The sequence below is a fragment of the Lissotriton helveticus genome, chromosome 5_1, assembly GCF_964261635.1.
Source record: "Lissotriton helveticus chromosome 5_1, aLisHel1.1, whole genome shotgun sequence".
Taxonomy (NCBI): domain Eukaryota; kingdom Metazoa; phylum Chordata; class Amphibia; order Caudata; family Salamandridae; genus Lissotriton; species Lissotriton helveticus.
Window position 1 is genome coordinate 1,825,775,783 of NC_136065.1, and position 16,315 is coordinate 1,825,792,097.

Below are 16,315 nucleotides of genomic sequence, written 5' to 3' on the forward strand. Positions count from 1 at the left end.
AGAAGGTGCTTCATCATCTGCAGGTGACAACTCAGCTGTTGTACACGTTGGGTTTTTCGATAAACGTGCCCAAGTTTCACCTGGTGCCCTTTCAGCGCAACCTGTTCATAGGGGCGGTACTGGACACTACTGTCTGTCAAGCATTCCCTCCTCGCAAAGGATTCTCGACATTCAGGAACTAATTCCTTTGTTTTCAATGGAGCAGAAGGTCCTTCGCCTGCTCGGTCTGTTTGCTTCCTTCATTTTGGCATAATGAGGGTGCTCCAGTGGTGCCTCCGCAGGCAGTGGTATCAGCCCAAAGGAGATCTTATGGGGTCTGTGAGGATCTCCAGAGAAGCTGCAGCGGATCTGTCTTGGTGGAGCGTGGAGGGCAATCCGACTCAAGGAAAGCCCTTCCATCTCCTTCCATCTGTGGCCACAGTGATAACGGATGCATCCACTCTAGGGTGGGGTGCTCATCTGGGGGATCTGGAGATCAAAGGTCTTAGGTCTCCAGAGGAAAGGTTGCTTCACATCAACCTTCTAGAGTTGCGGGCGATACGTTTGGCGCTCAAGGCCTTCCTCCCTTCCCTTCGCGGTCAGTCGGTTCAGGTCCTAACGGACAACACTACTGCGATGTGGTATGTCAACAAACAGGGGGGAGTGGGGTCGCATTGTCTCTGCAGAGATGCTCTGCGTCTCTGGTCCTGGGTTCGGGGCCATCAGATTGAACTGATGGCAAATCATATAGCCAGAGTTCTGAACATACGTGCAGACAGTCTCAGTTGGCAGTTTTCAGCTGATCACGAGTGGAGACTTCATCCGGAGGTGGTTGGTCACAACTTCCAGACGTGGGGAACTCCTCGGGTGGACTTGTTTGCCACTCATGAGAACTCTCACTGCCCATCATTCTGCAGTCTCCAGTATCCGATGCAGGGAGCGCTGGGGGACTTGTTTCAGTTGCGTTGGGGCTCACAACTCCTTTACGTGTTTCCTCCCATACCCTTGATTCCTGGGGTTCTGAGAAAGATTCGCCAAGACCGGGCCCAAGAAATATTAATTGCCCCGGATTGGCCAAGAAGGGTGTGGTACACAGATCTTCTCCACCTCTCCTCGTGCCCTCCGCTCCGTCTCCCTCTCAGGGCAGATCTCCTCTTGCAGTCGCAGGGGCAGGTTCTACACCCCCATCTCCAGAGCTTACACCTTCATGCCTGGAGATTGAACGGGGCAATCTGAATTCTTTCTCTCTCCTGCCTGACGTGGTGGATGTGATTCTTTCGGCCAGGCGGCACTCCACCAAGTCTATTTATTCCTATAGGTGGTCCAAATTTGTCTCATGGTGTGGAGAGAAGTCTATTGACCCCTTAAGGGCCCGTTTATCCAACATCCTTCGGTTGGCCCTTTCTTTAGCCCAGCAGAGCTTTGCAGTTGCTACTGTGAAGGGCTATTTGTCGGCTTTGTCGGCATTCATTTGTTTGCCGGATCAGCCGTCCTTGTTTGTTTTTGTGTTACGTTTTATTAAGGGCCTTACCAACAAATTTCCGCCCACTCCATTTATTGTGCCTCAATGGGACTTTAATCTCGTCTTAACCTACTTGCTGGGTTCTCCCTTTGAGCCCTTGCACAAGTGTCCCTTGAGACTGTTGTCTTTTAAAACTGTCTTTCTAGTTGCTATTACCTCGGCAAGGAGGGTATGCGAGCTTCAAGCTCTGAGTTCAAAACCCCCATTCTTGACCATTCATGCTGAAATAATGGTTCTTAGGACCAGGGCTGCTTTTCTGCCTAAGGTGGTAACTCCCTTCCATCTGGGACAGTCCATTACCCATCCTTCTTTCTATCCTCCCCCTCACCCTTCCAAGGAGGAGGAGCGACTTCACCGTTTGGACCCAAAGAGGGCGGTGAGCTTCTACCTTGATAGAAACTAAAAACTAACGTGTAGATGACCAGCTTTTCGTGGGTTTTGCTGGCTGCAAAAAAGGCAGAGCGTTGCACAAGCGCACACTTTCCAGATGGATTGTCTTGTGCATCAAGATTTGTTACTCTTTGGCTGGTAAGGAACCTCCTCAGATTTTAAGAGCTCATTCTACCAGGGCAAAGTCTTCTACATCTGCCTTACCTAGAGGTGTTCCTGTTGAGGACATTTGTAGAGCGGCAACTTGGGCCTCCCTCCACACTTTCGCGAAGCATTACTGCTTAGATTCCGAAGTGAGGAGGGATGGCCACTTTGCGCAATCTGTTCTACAGGATTTCTTGGTATAGAAGAGTGGACACCCTCCTCCGGGAGTGGGGACTGCTGTGGGATTCTATTCACAAGGTGAGGAATCCACTGGCAGATGTATCCATCAGAGGAACAAGTTACTTACCTTCGGTAACACTTTTCTGGTGGATTATGTATCTGCCTGTGGATTCCTCACTGACCCACCCGCCTCCCTGTTGTCCACTCTTCTGTGCCAATATTATGATTATTTTATGGTTATGTCTTTTAATGGAAATGTTTTTCTTCTTGCTTTTTGCATTGATTTCACACTGTATGTGTTGATTTGAATACTGTGTACTATGTATACTGTACCTATTTATTTCGGTCCGTCCGTGTGCCTCGGGGGCATAGAAAAAAGGGCAGAACTGACATCACGCCGATGAGGCTCTTATGGATCCACTGACGTCAGCGAGGTCGCGAGCGAAGCCGTGCCTCTGTGACGTCGTCCGCATCCTCGTCGGCGTGGAGAGCTACAAAGGTTTTCGAATGCTGCTGATACAGGGGATATTCACAAGGTGAGGAATCCACAGGCATATACTGTATCCACCAGGAAAAGCGTTGCCGAAGGTAAGTAACTTGTTCTTCTGGCACAAAGTTACGTGATTTCTGGTGATAATGTTTGCGTTTTAAACCCTCTTCAGGTTTTATTCATTTTATCTTTTCTTCTTTCTTAACTTGTATTTATCTGCTCTGTTTTTGTAAAGGATTTTAAGGAATCATACAATAAAGGACTTTTGACTTTGACATGTAGGCCCTGAAGGCCCCTCCAGTGGGCTCAGCAGCAGGCCTTCCTCTCTGTCTCCATTAAGGTCTTGTAGGAGATAGCTCGGTATCTGCCGTGATGGCCGTCAGATGGCAACCTGATATGAAACGCAATGCTCTCCCTGTCCCAGCCTTCAATTCATGGTTGTGATAGATTCATCACTGCTAGGTTGGGGGAGGACACCTGGGAGAGGTGGAGCTCAGAGGCCGCTAATCTCTGGCTGAAAACCAGGCCCATATCAACATGCTGGAGCTTCGTGCAATCCATCTGACCTTCAAAACCTTCCTGTCATCCATCATAGGGTAGCTGGTGCAGAACAACATTACCACCATGTGGTACTGCAGTAAGCAGAGTCTGGTCCTGGGTGCCAGGATTGTCCATATGCTTGTGGAGGTGTCTGGACTAGCAGGGCATCTTCCTGGCCACAAGTCACCAAGTTGAGTCCCTGAATGCCACTGAGTAAGTGTTGTCTGGCGAATAACAAGTGTCGTCACCATAACGCTATGGCACACAGTGTCTTCGATCAGTGGAGAACACCCTCGCTTAATCTGTTTGCCACAGTTTAGTATGTACAGTTTGATCAGTTTTGTATGCTGGAGCTTCCTTTGGAGCATGCTCTTAGAGACGCATTCCCACTGGAATGGAACGAGGAGTGTCTATACTCATTCTCTTCACTACCTTTCCTGCCTAGAGTTTTGAAGATGATCAGAGCAGACCGGGCATCCTCAGACTGGGCCCAGAGAGTGTTTTACGCAGAGCACCTAAGCCTCGCTATTTGCCATATGATGAGTCTACATATTCGGGACCCACTGTTACATAAACTGAGTAGGGTCCAACATTTGGTCTCGCCCATCAATAATGCAATATTTTTTGGGGTCACTTTCCAATCGTTCAGCTTTGGAAGGTATTGCTCTGGTATATATTCTAAATGTGAAGGATTTACAGTTAGAAGTATCCTTTGGAAGAATAGGTTACTTATTTTCAGTAACTCTCTTTCTGTTGGGTACTTTAACAGCAGATTACTCCAGTATTGGAACTTTCATAGATTCACATAATTGAATCATTCCCAGTCGTTGAGATGGGAGCCCCCGGTATTATTAATAGTAATGTCATATTAGACCTAGAACATAAGGCCCTGGGACTTAAAAGTTTTGTAACATATCCTTGTCCTTTTATAAAAAAGGACTACAACTTAGAACCAGCCAATCAGCTGACACCGCCCTGTAGAACCTTACTGAGAGAAGCTCCAGGCCCTCAGATTTTCTACTACATGTCATGCTAGGGGAGTCTCCACTGAACTCTGCTGAGTTTTTTTCTTTTCTACTCTTGATAGAGGTGTTTTCTTCAGTCAGATATACTTTCAAACCAGTATATCTGTGTTGAAGTATAGTAAACTGACGCCCATCATGTTGGATACACCTAAGAAAGGTTTCTTCAGATCCTGTGGCACCTGCAGGAAGAAAAGTCTACATATCGATGATCCACACAAGGACTGCCTTTACTGTCTTTGTCCTGAACATAAACCTAAGGATTGTAAGGTATGTCTGACTTTTTCTAAGAAAATAAACTCGGGAAGGAAGGCTTCTCTTATGCCTTTAGAGGCTTAAAAAGTCTGATGAGGAGAGTGATGCTTCTTCCAAATCCTCCTCCAAAAAGCCTCTACGAAGACCCTTAGATGACTCTGCAGGACCATCTTTGCAGCCACCAATGAAATCATCTGAAATTCCTCCGAAGCATTCTGGGTCTGTTACTTTTACTCCAGGGAAAGAGGTTTTGTCTTCAAAAAAGCCAGCTTCAGAACCCTCTACTCCTCCACTGAAGCTAAAACATACCTTTAAGAAGCCTACATCAGCTCTGCTGACGGACAGCTCGGCGACGGTATCCCTGACGACGAGAAAATCCTCTCCCGATGTGGTTTTGATCACGTCGACGGCACCCTCAGTCACTGTTTCGTCCTAGTCGACGACGTCATTGTTGACCGGTCAGGCTCCATTGTCATTGACGACTCAGATTGTCTCTTCAAAATCGTTGTCATCGAAGAGCCATTCCGCGATGACGTTCCATCTGTCGACTGCGCACCTCCCGTCGTCGACCTCGCCAACGTTGACATTGTCTTCGTTGTGGCCAATGACCCCTTCGACGGCACAACTCTCATCGACGGCAGAGGTAACTTCGATTGTTTCGACAATGGCAGCCACTTTGTCCGCTTCGACACATCGTCGACGGCGCTGATTCCGTCGACATATCAAGATTTGGCTTCGAAGCAGCCCTTGACGATGACACGGATGACAAGGAAAGAAAAACATAGGATAAAACAAAAACCATTAACACCAGTGTTACCTTCGCCTAGTCGGGTGCAATCACTCCTACCCTCTCACCTTTTGGAAGATGATGACGAGGAAGAGGGATCGGAGAATTTTTGGGGCAGCACTAAGCCCATCAGAACTTAATGTTAAGTACGGGGAAGATTCTGATGAGGAGGATTATTATGACCAAAAATTATGTGATGTGCCTTCCTTCTAATGTAGTGACGATTTGCAATTAATGATAGCCTAAGAGGAGGTTTCCTCCTGAGTCTCCTCCCCAACAGGATCCTCCTCTGGAACTACAAATTTGCTCCCATATTCCACAACAGGGGTCTCCAAGTATTTGTCCTTCTCCTCATGTAGTTCCTGTGCAACAGTTGTCGTCCTCTTAAGAGGAGGTACAGAGGAAAAAAGGTGAAATTATTCAGGATGCATGGGACTCTTACTTTATTCCCCCACCAGCATCTCCATCTCCACCCCAAATGGATTCACCTCCGGAAAATATAGGAGGTTTCCATAATCTCCTGGAGAGCGCGGCAAGGCGCTGTGAACTACCAATGCTTGTGTATCAACAAGACTGCTTCCTTAATGATTTCAAAGAAACTTATAGGAAATCTGTAAGATCTAAGAATAATGCAGAATCTAGCAACTGTTCCACCTGTGTAACCAAGACCTCACATAAAGTATAAAGCTCCTGATAACGCTCCTGCTTGCCTAATAGTTCATCCAAAACCTGATTCGGGGATCTCGCAGGCAGCCCAGCGACTATTTAAGCCCTCCATTGGCTCCCCCTGACAGGGCGACCCGACAAGGAGGGTGGAAGGCTAGACAATATTGGAAAATGGTTTTCGACAGTGTCAGCCTTAACACTTTGAGCTTCGAATTCCCTGTCTTTATTGGGCCATTACAATAGGCAGATGTGGTCGGATGTGGCAGTCTATTTGGGAATACTTCAACCAGAGGACAAGGATAAAGCGTAGAAAATTCTTCTAGAAAGCAAGCAATCCGCTTCAGAAATAATACACTGCACTATGGATATTGCATCCACTGGTTTCCGCCAGCTAGCTGGAGCGGCTGTCCTGAGACATCAAGGATGGCTGAAAGCCACCTCATATCCAACAATGGATGAATCTGAACCAGTTAAAATTCAACCCTGGAAAGACCGAGCTGCTTCTCCCTGGCTCTAGTGCTGCACACTGGGGCCCGCAGTTTTGGCCCCCTGAATTGGGTCCTCCACCAACACCACTCAAGGCCGTCAGGAGTCTGGGGGTGACGATCGACGCTGAATTGTCGCTTAAAGCTCAAGTGGGTGCCACGATTTCCTCGTGTATGTTCCAACTCCGAAAAATCCGGAAGATCAGGCACCTACTCCCACACGCGGCTCTGTGTCAGGTCGTCATGTCCCTTGTCCTATCGCGCCTTGATTTTTCCAATTCCCTTTACCATGCACTCCCACGATTTCTCCTGCACCGCCTCCAGGTCGTGCAGAATCAGGCAGCCCGCCTCATTTTCAAGATCCCTAGGTGGCAATCTGCGAAGCATCTGCTTCGCAAGCTTCACTGGTTGCCAGTGAAGGAGAGGGCAGCCTTCAAGATGGGTTGTATGGTATTTAAATCCCTTCACTACCCCTGTCCTGTTTTCCTGAAATCCCTGGTTACCTTGTATCAACCAGCACGTCCTCTTCGTTCAGCTCACCTTCACCTGCTTGTCATCCCCAAATTTAAAATCAATAAATTTGGGGGTCGCCGATTTGCTCTTCTTGCCCCTAAACTCTGGAACTCCCTTCCCCTGGCCATTAAATCCAATACCTCCCTTCTTCAGTTTAGGAAACTCCTTAAGACTTTTCTGTTCACTCTCTCTGGGTAACCTCTTTTCTGTTTTCACCTTATTTGTCCCTCCAGCAAGCGCCAAGAAACCCCCGGGTGTTAGCGCGCTTAAAAAGTGTCATTTAACATAACATAACATTCAGGACTGAGATGCAAACAAAAATGTTAGATTTATCTTATAATGGAGAAGAGTTATTTGGCAGCCACATTGATGAAGCTTTGCAAGAGATTAAAAAAAGACACAGATACAGCTAAGTCTTTAGGTACTGTACGCCTGAGGGTCACCAATCCTACGGAGGAGGCTACCAACATTTTCGCCACCCAGCCTATTCTTCCTCCTCTCAGCAATACAGGCCTAAATTGTCTTACCGCCAATCACTGGCGTCGGCTTATAACAAGTCCTCCTTCAGAGGAAAATTAGGACACCAAGGCAAAGATTTCATTCGCCGTCAATGACTTCTCCCATCTGTCGGCCTCCGCTCTGCCCCTTCCAGCCACAGTAGGTGGCAAAATATCCTTTTATTTTCAACAGTGGAAGGAAATAACATTGAATCAATGAGTTACACACCTACTTCAGTTCTCCCTCTCTCGAGAATTTATAATGATTCCTCCACCAACCCCTTCTCTGTCTAGTTTTCCAAAAACACGTACATCTTTTAAATATGGAGGTTACCACCCTGTTGCGGAAATGAGCAATAAAACGAGTTCCCCTCAATCAAAGAGGAAGAGGTTTCTACTCCTGTTTCTTCCTCATTGACAAGAAGTCAAGGAAGTGGAGACTGATTTTGGATTTAACAAATCTGGATCCCCGGGACGCACATTTACATATACCGAAAACACAAGAGGTTTCTCAGATTCACAGTAGCTAGCTGACACTATCATTTTGGCGTACTACCTTTCGGGCTGAAGTCGGCTCCTCGCATTTTCAAGAAGTGTATAGCACCAGTTGCAGCATATCTGAGGCAACAACATCATCAGATTTTTACTTACCTCGACAACTGGCTTACTAAGGGCCCCTCTTACAAAGCGGCAAGGACGTCTACCAAAACGTGTCTGCATCTTTCCAAGAGATCAGGCTAGTTTTTCTAGGTGCCATCCTGGACACCGTCCAAAACAAGGCATAACCCACAGGTGACAGAGACTAATATCTTTGGCAAAGTGTGTACAAAAAAGGTTTCTTTCCGTGCGACTTTACAAATCTCTCCTAGGCGTGATGTTCTCCTTTATTCCCCTAATACCTCATTGTCGCCTCCACATGCGTCCTCTTCGTTAAACGAACAGTGGGTGCAGATAGAGGGCACTTTCGACGATCTACTCCGAATTACCCCTCCTATGATTGCATCACTAGACTGGTGGACACAAATTCACCAGTTATTTGCCTTTCCTAGTTGCCTTCCCTGTCTCAGGCTGCCCCTCATGTGATCACAACGGATGCCTCTCTAGAAGGCTGGAGACCTTTCCTACAAGACCTGTAAGTCCGCGGAAAATGGCCGTCCTCATCGAGATCTGCATACCAACCTTCTCGAGTTGAGAGCAATTTTTCTGGCACTGAGCCATTCCCTTAGGCGAGTCAGTGAGATACATGCTCTCCTGTTAGAAAAGCCTTTCTTCCAGGTTCATCCAGATCGAGTGGTCCTCAGAACCCACCACAAATTTCTCCCTACATTGGTTTCCACTTTTCTTTTCAATCAAACCATTGATTTGTCAGTTTTCTTTACACATCTAGAGTCTGTAGTGGAACACACCTTGCATACCTTAGATGTCAAAAGAGCGTTAATCTATTATGTAGACAGAACAAAACCGTTTCGTAAGATACAACTTATTTTGGCCTTCTCCGAGCCACACAGATGGCAGGCCATTTCCAAGGTAGGAATTGCTTGTATTCAAACTTGCTATGCCAAAGCCAGAAGGCCATCCCACCTACCCCTCCAAGACCCCATACCACTCACAAAAAGGGGCTTCCATTGCTTTCTTGGGGAATATACAACTAGCTGACATCTGTAAGTCAACTACTTGGTCCACTCTTTACACTTTTAATAACATTACTGTGTGACATCTGACTAGACAACAAGCTAGAGTTGTCCAGGTTTTCTTAGGATCACTCTTTTAATCATCTGCCACATCCTCAGACTTAGCCACCACTTTTTTGGGGAGGACTGCTTGCGCAGCTTGTGTATCTACAGTTACACATGCCACAAACTGAAAATGTTACCCTAAAAGCATCTGTTCATGAATTGTAGTGTTGTAGATTCACATGCAGCACCCTCCTCATCGGCTGCCTGAGGTCAGTTACCAATACTCTTACCTTTAACTCTTCATTTGGTATGGTCAACTCTTTATCTATGTGCTCCATCTACATCTTCACCCTACAGGAGGTAGAAAAACAATCTAACTGTCGAGCCGATGCCCATGTGCATTGTCTACAATAGGAGTCACCACACATTGTGACTCAAAAAGACTTCTTAGATCAAAAAGAAGTTGCCCAACATTAGATGGCAGGAGTATGCACAGCATGTGAATCTACAGCACTACATGCCACAAACAGATGCCTACAGGGTAAGTAACATTTACCTTAATTTAATTCAGCAGATTTTTATGCAGGAATTGCTCCTGAAGTGGGAAATTCGAATCTTTGGGGATTCCCGTAGAAAGAAATCCACCAAACTCACAATGACGGCCTTGGAGTTCTGCAAGCTGTCTTATGTTTCAGAAGAGAGATTTTCCTCAAGTCAAAGGGGTGCTAGGGTACTTGCTATGGGTACCATTTTATATTGAAAGTTATGACCACTGGAGAAAAAACCAAAGCTAGTCAAGGTTTAATTGACTTTGTAGTTTATGTGCCAGTCCATTCAAAGGTCAATATCTTGTGCTTTCCTTCACAGGAACTGTACAACGAAGAGCACAGTACGTTTGCTGTTTTCTTGCTGAACTGATCTTCCTGGCTCTACTACTGGAGGTGGGGGGTGGGATAGGGATGGGCAATTGTTTACTCGGCCTGCTCATGGATCCAGCTACCTGTTGATGGCAGTTTTTGGAACATGCTTATTAGAAGCCCAGATACAGATTTGAAGATCGAAAATAGAGCCTCTAAAGGTGAAGACACAAGCAACGTCTGTGTAGAGAGGTGTTTTAGGGTGGAGAAACTGTAATACCATTCACACACCTTATAAAGGAATACTAGTCTTACTGTTAATATGAAATAGACCACAGACATAACACATAGCACTCAGATGAAAGTGAAACATGCCATTTATCACAGAATGACTCAGATTTTGCCTTGAAAACCAGTAGCACCACCAGTAGATTACAAGTTGCCTACAGCTGTCTCCCCATGAAATGGTGATGGGCAGTAGCCACCCTCGACTGTTGCAACACTTCCGGGTTAATAACAGTCCAGCACTCTTTTATAGGAGACATGACACCTCTGATAGAAGTAATGCGTAATTTCATGTAGTAAGTCTCTGCTTACGGAATTGGAGGAACTGAATAGGATCTCGACATGGCATTCTGCACAAGTTAGACCACGTGGAATGGGGATTGAATATGCAAACCAGAATTATTATTTCTTTAAAGCTGGTAATCTGCTCAATATTCGCTACTCATGCGTTGCTGCACAGAAATGTATCCCCTGCTCTGAGCAGGAAGTTCGTTTTTGCCGTGGCTCCTGTGCAAGGGACGGGGGAGTAGGGGGCAAGTGGAGGTTGAGTGAGGGAAGGGAAAAACGTCACCTGAGTATTATACACTTAGTCCTTGATTTGACTGAGAGTTAGGTGGCGGCTGAGAAACTGGTCAGGTCTGCAATGCAAGCCTTCCCCATAGCGATTTTTACTTGCATGAATTTTTGGATGGTAACATTAGATCCATTGTTCCCACACCCAGGTAATCTAAGTTCTGGAACACTGTCCCACATATAGTATGGAGCAGAATCCATACGAGATTTCCACTTTACACAACTTTTGTTCAAGTCTTCGTGCACTGAAGATCTCAGTCCACTGGCCAGGAAATATTCCAAGTCAGACTGACAGCGTAAAATTGAGGTTGGGTTATGCATGTCACAGTGCTGTTACTTATCTTTGAAACCTCAACCTCCCTACATTGTTTGTCGTCTCCCCAAAATGTAAACAATTTCACCCAAGGTGCCCTAAATAATAGTAGATCTGCCTCATTCATTCCATATCACAACACTCCAGGCTTTGGAAAAGCTGCAAACAAATTGCATATTTAAAGTTAACAGGATTGTTAAAACTCCATAGTAAATTACCACAACCGGATTAAACCATTTAACGCCACTTACCTTAAAATTAAAGCCTTCTGTCCAACTCAGTACACTAATCATGTATTAAGCTCATGAAGCCATTCCATGCAAAATTAGTTCAAATGTGGACCATTCAAACCTGCAGTGCCTCAAATGAAACCCTTGGTCTCCCATCACCCTGGATCAACATCTTCTAGCCCACAACGCCCCAAACAAAAGCCTTTTTGTTCTTTACAGCATCCTAAACATGGTTAAGTACTTAATGGGGCGTGGCTAGGTGTCTGGCAAGATGGGCGCACATTAGTGTAGCTCTGCTGGCCGCGGAACTCATCCTACATCTATCCTCCTCCACCAACCATTGTTAAATCTGGCGTGAATGCCCTGCTGACATCAGAGGCCACCCAGTGCTGTGCTCCTTTTTGTTGGGAGGTGCTTGGCTGAATGGGGAGGTCGCCCGGCGGAGCTGCCCGCGCTGTAATGGCTGGCGCGCGCCTCCGGGCTCGTGGAACCGGCGCTGCCTGAGGCCGCGATTCCCCATCCTGTGCAGCTGTACGCTGGGAGACGACTTGGCGGCGGATGCCCCCCGAGGTGCTGTGGTGGCTGCAGACCTGCTGGGAGAATCGCGGGTGAGCGCTGCGGCGGGAGCGAGCGGCTCCCCCCCTCCGAGATCCATTTGGGGGTAAGATCTACGCGAGGCCCCGGGTCCAGAGGTTGCGGTAGGCGGCGGGCCTGATCTGCGCGGCGCGGGCCCCCCCGGAGGCTCTTCATCTCCGCTGTGGCCGCACTGCCCAGCTGACTGTGAGCAGGACGAACATCAGGCCCCCCCCACCTGGAAACTGCGGTAAGGCGTGTGCGCCCCAGCCCTGCCATCGGCCTATGACAGCGCCCGCGAAGCAGGCCGGGCCTGGGAACTCCCCTCGCAGGGTGGACTCTAGTGCGCGAAGATAACGGGGGCACACATTGCGACACACTGCCCCCTACCCCCTGCTGCATGCTGGACAATTGACACAAAGGTTATTGATCCGAGAAATCATTACAGGTGCATACTGTGCGCCCAACACGTTACCGGCGCTTTTTCAAAGAGACACGTGGCGACTCAACACTAGCTTGTGCAATAGCATACAGCGCCTCCTGTAGTGCTGTCCTTTGCCACGCGCCTGTTTAGACACACGGGAGGCTGCCGCTGGGTGCCCCCTTGCAACACAGACCGGCTTTAGCGGCCCCTGGAGCGCGACGGGTGGAGGGCCCCCGGAGCGCCTCACCGACTGCTTACACCTGTCCCTGCGACAATCAGCCAACATGGGGAAGCCCGATAAATCTCAACCTCGGTTGACCTTTGATCAGCGCAGAGGAGCTAAATTCGCGCAAAGCGCAGCCTCTGACTCTGAGCTCGATGCTACTGCGCCGCCACCCACAACACTGGAGAAATCCCTAGCGGCCATACAGACCAGCCTACAGGCCATTGACAGCAAAATAGAAGCGTTGAATGGGAGCATGGACCACTTCTCTTCCAAACTTGATAAGCAGGCCAAGCGTCTGGGTGAAGCAGAACAGAGTATCTCAGACGCAGAAGATGGGCTACAGCAAGTCACCACTAAAACGTCTGACATCGCCAAACTCCTGGCTGTCATACAAGCCAAAAACGAGGATATCAAAGCGCGCTCACGGCGTAATAATGTGTGCATTCTAGGCCTTCCGGAGACCAGAAATGTAGGAAGACTGGAGGACTATGTGGAAACGCTTAAGCGGGAGATCTGCGGCACGAATAGCTTGTCGGCCATGTTTGCTGTGGAGCGCGCACATAGGTCGCTCGCGGCACGTCCTGCCCCTGGCGCCCCGGCGAGACCGATCATCGCTAGACTCCTACATTTCAGAGATCGCGATACGGTCTTACGCGTCACTCGACCATTAACTATCAGGGAAACGTGCTCACGTTTTTTCCAGATTTTCCGGCAACTGTTCAGGCGGCCAGGAAAGCATTTCAGGGGGTTAAAAAGCTGCTGATACAAGATCATGTACCATACGCCATGCTTTACCCGGCGTGGCAGCGCATTGGAGATGCGGATACAGCAAAGATCTTCACGAACCCCAAGATGGCTATGGATTATGTAAAATCGCTACGTCGATGCAAGAGTCCCCCATCACATATGTCAGACGTAGACGACTAAGGTCATCTCTCTTCACCTCTGATGTGACTGAACTCCTGTTTCGCCTTCCCCGCATTGCTCTGGCTCCACGATACAAACTCCAAAATGTTCTTATTGGCGGACTGTGCTGCCCAGAGTCTGGTTTACATGTGGCTGCTGTGTTCTGGGGGGGGTGATAGGTAGTCATCATTCCTCTGCTCAGATTTGGCCTGGGATGGGGCCTGCTCCGTACACTGCTCACAGGGTAGCGTCTGATTGTTTCCAAATAATAATTACAACACCTACTTCTCACTGTACTTAGAGAATAGGCGGGGCAGACCTCTAATGTAGTGATAATGCACTCTGATGTCGATATTATGCTCCAGCCCCCTCTTTGCTTGATCGATGGGTTTGGCTGCGGGAGGGTGGATACTTCATCGATTCTGCGGCCCCTCCCCACAAGATTGGGAGGTATGATGCGCCGCTGTGATCCCACATGGGTATTCCCCAATTGTTATGTTCTTTGCTTGTACTTTGGTTGGACATCACCCAGTGGATCTATGGTCGATTGCAGGCTACTGGGTTGAAGTCCTTGAGAGTTGGGGAATATGGGGTTGGAACCTTTGGCATATTGGGGCAGCTGAAGTGGGTGGTGGGAGGGGGGGACAGTTCGTATGTTTGATGCTGCAACTGTAGTGATTGGTATGTTGCTGATCTATGTGCTGTTTATGTCTTTTACCACACATATACTAGCTGTAATGATTTTCATCGCTTAAAACTCCGAAATTAAATTTATGACTTGGAATGTCCGAGGTTTGAACACACCAAAAGAAACAAGGCAGGTACTAGCGTACTTAGACAGGCATGATGTGAAAGTTGCTTTGTTACAGGAGACTCATCTTAATAAGCACAATGAAGGTACAATAGCGGACAGATGGGTCGCTTATAGATTAGCTGCGTCATTCTCCACTTACTTTCGGGGGGTACTCATTCTTAAGGCTCTCCGCACAAGTGTCGATAATGAGGGCCGGTGGGCTGTCGTTCAGGGGACACTAGGGCTACGGGTGGTCACCATTGTAAATACGTATGGCCCTGTAGTAGATGATGCTACACCCTTCTTCCACATGCTCGATGTATTGCGATCCTGGCCGGAATCTGCTATATTATGGGCAGGCGACCTCAACAGTCAATTGAACCCCTTCATCGACAAATCTGACCCGACTGGTGCTCGCATGGTTAGGGTGGCCCATTGCATCAGAATGGCCATGGCGGAAATGGGACTGGTGGACTCCTGGCGGCTGCGACATGCAGATACTCTTGCCGGCACACACACAGCGCCTGCATTTAACAGCTGGTCTCGCCTAGACAACTGGCTCCTTAGCGACGACACAGATGCATGGGAGACAAGGGTAGATATTCTCCCCGGACCTTGTCCAACCACAGTCCAGTCACACTTGACATGACTCTGCCAGACGTTCCGCATCGACCCTTCACGTGGCGACTTAGAGCGTCATCGCTGCTAGAACCGATATTTGCGGACACCATACGATCTAACATAGTGCAGTTCTTTGACTTAAACACAGGGTCAGTGGATAGCTATACTACACTCTGGGAGGCCTTCAAAGCGACGATCCGGGGGGTATGCATTGGGACGACGGCAGGGATACTTAGAGACCTCAAGGGCCAACTCTCGAAGTTGGAAGCACGCTTGTCAGAATTGGAGACACAATACTAACACGATCCCACTCTGACAACACTAGCCCAGATTCGAGAGCTGACAGAGGAGTACACCACACTGGCAGAAACCGAAATTAAGTACTTGTCAAAACAACATGTTGCCCGTGCATTCGGGGAGGGTGGCAGACCCGGCAAAAACCTATCGGACAAGCTTCAGCGTAGGTCAGCAAACCCCCCTACTGACCACATTGTCGATAACACCGGTACCTCACATCACACGCATGATGCAATTGTGGAGCAGTTTAAACAGTATTACGCAGCATTGTACTCCACTAAGGGAGGTATGACAGAGGACAACATGACAGAGTACCTTGAGGACACTGCTATTGCGTGGCTTTACGACGTCCACAGAAAATACCTAGCGATGCCAATAGATGAAAAGGACGTTAGGGAGGCCATTCTAGCTCTACCCAACAATAAAGCCCCCGGACCTGACGGCCTAACTGTGGAATTTTATAAACATTATGCAGACTTTCTCATTCCGCATCTACTGGAGATGTACGCTGAAGCCCACGACACTGGCCATCTTCCCCCTTCCCTCCGACAGGCCCTTATAATTACATTGTTAAAGACAGACAAGCCCCAAACGAGCTGCGACTCCTACCGCCCTCTTTCGCTTAGAAATCTGGATGCAAAAATCCTTGCGAAAGTGCTGCCACTAGACTACAACCCCTCATGCTCCTCTTAGTACTCCCTGACCAGTCCGGTTTTATCCCTGAGCGCTCCACCTCCCTGAACATTCGCACCATATTTGCTATGCTTCATGTGCTAAATCCTGATTTGCCCGGAATGTTGCTGTATTACTAGATTCAGCAAAAGCATTTGATTCTATAGAATGGCGATGCCTTTTCTTCATGTTGCACCGGATGGGCTTCCCCCCGGTTTTCATCAGATGGGTGCAAGTCCTGTATACGGACATCACCGCTAGGGTGCGAGTGGGCGGGGTTACTTCAGAACCCTTTGCTCTGGAGAGAGGTACTCGACAGGGCTGCCCCCTATCCCCTCTCCTTTTTGCCCTCATCCTAGGACCTTTAGCATGTAGAATCAGACAGGGGCATAGGGCAGC

At 48.1% G+C, this 16,315-nt stretch overlaps 1 protein-coding gene across 21 annotated transcripts in view; it reads left to right on the forward strand.

Annotated features, from left to right (window-relative positions):
• The window catches only part of HDAC5 (histone deacetylase 5), a 1,448,645-nt gene that overhangs the window by 770,835 nt on the left and 661,495 nt on the right, over window positions 1-16,315 (forward strand). The window lies entirely within an intron of this gene.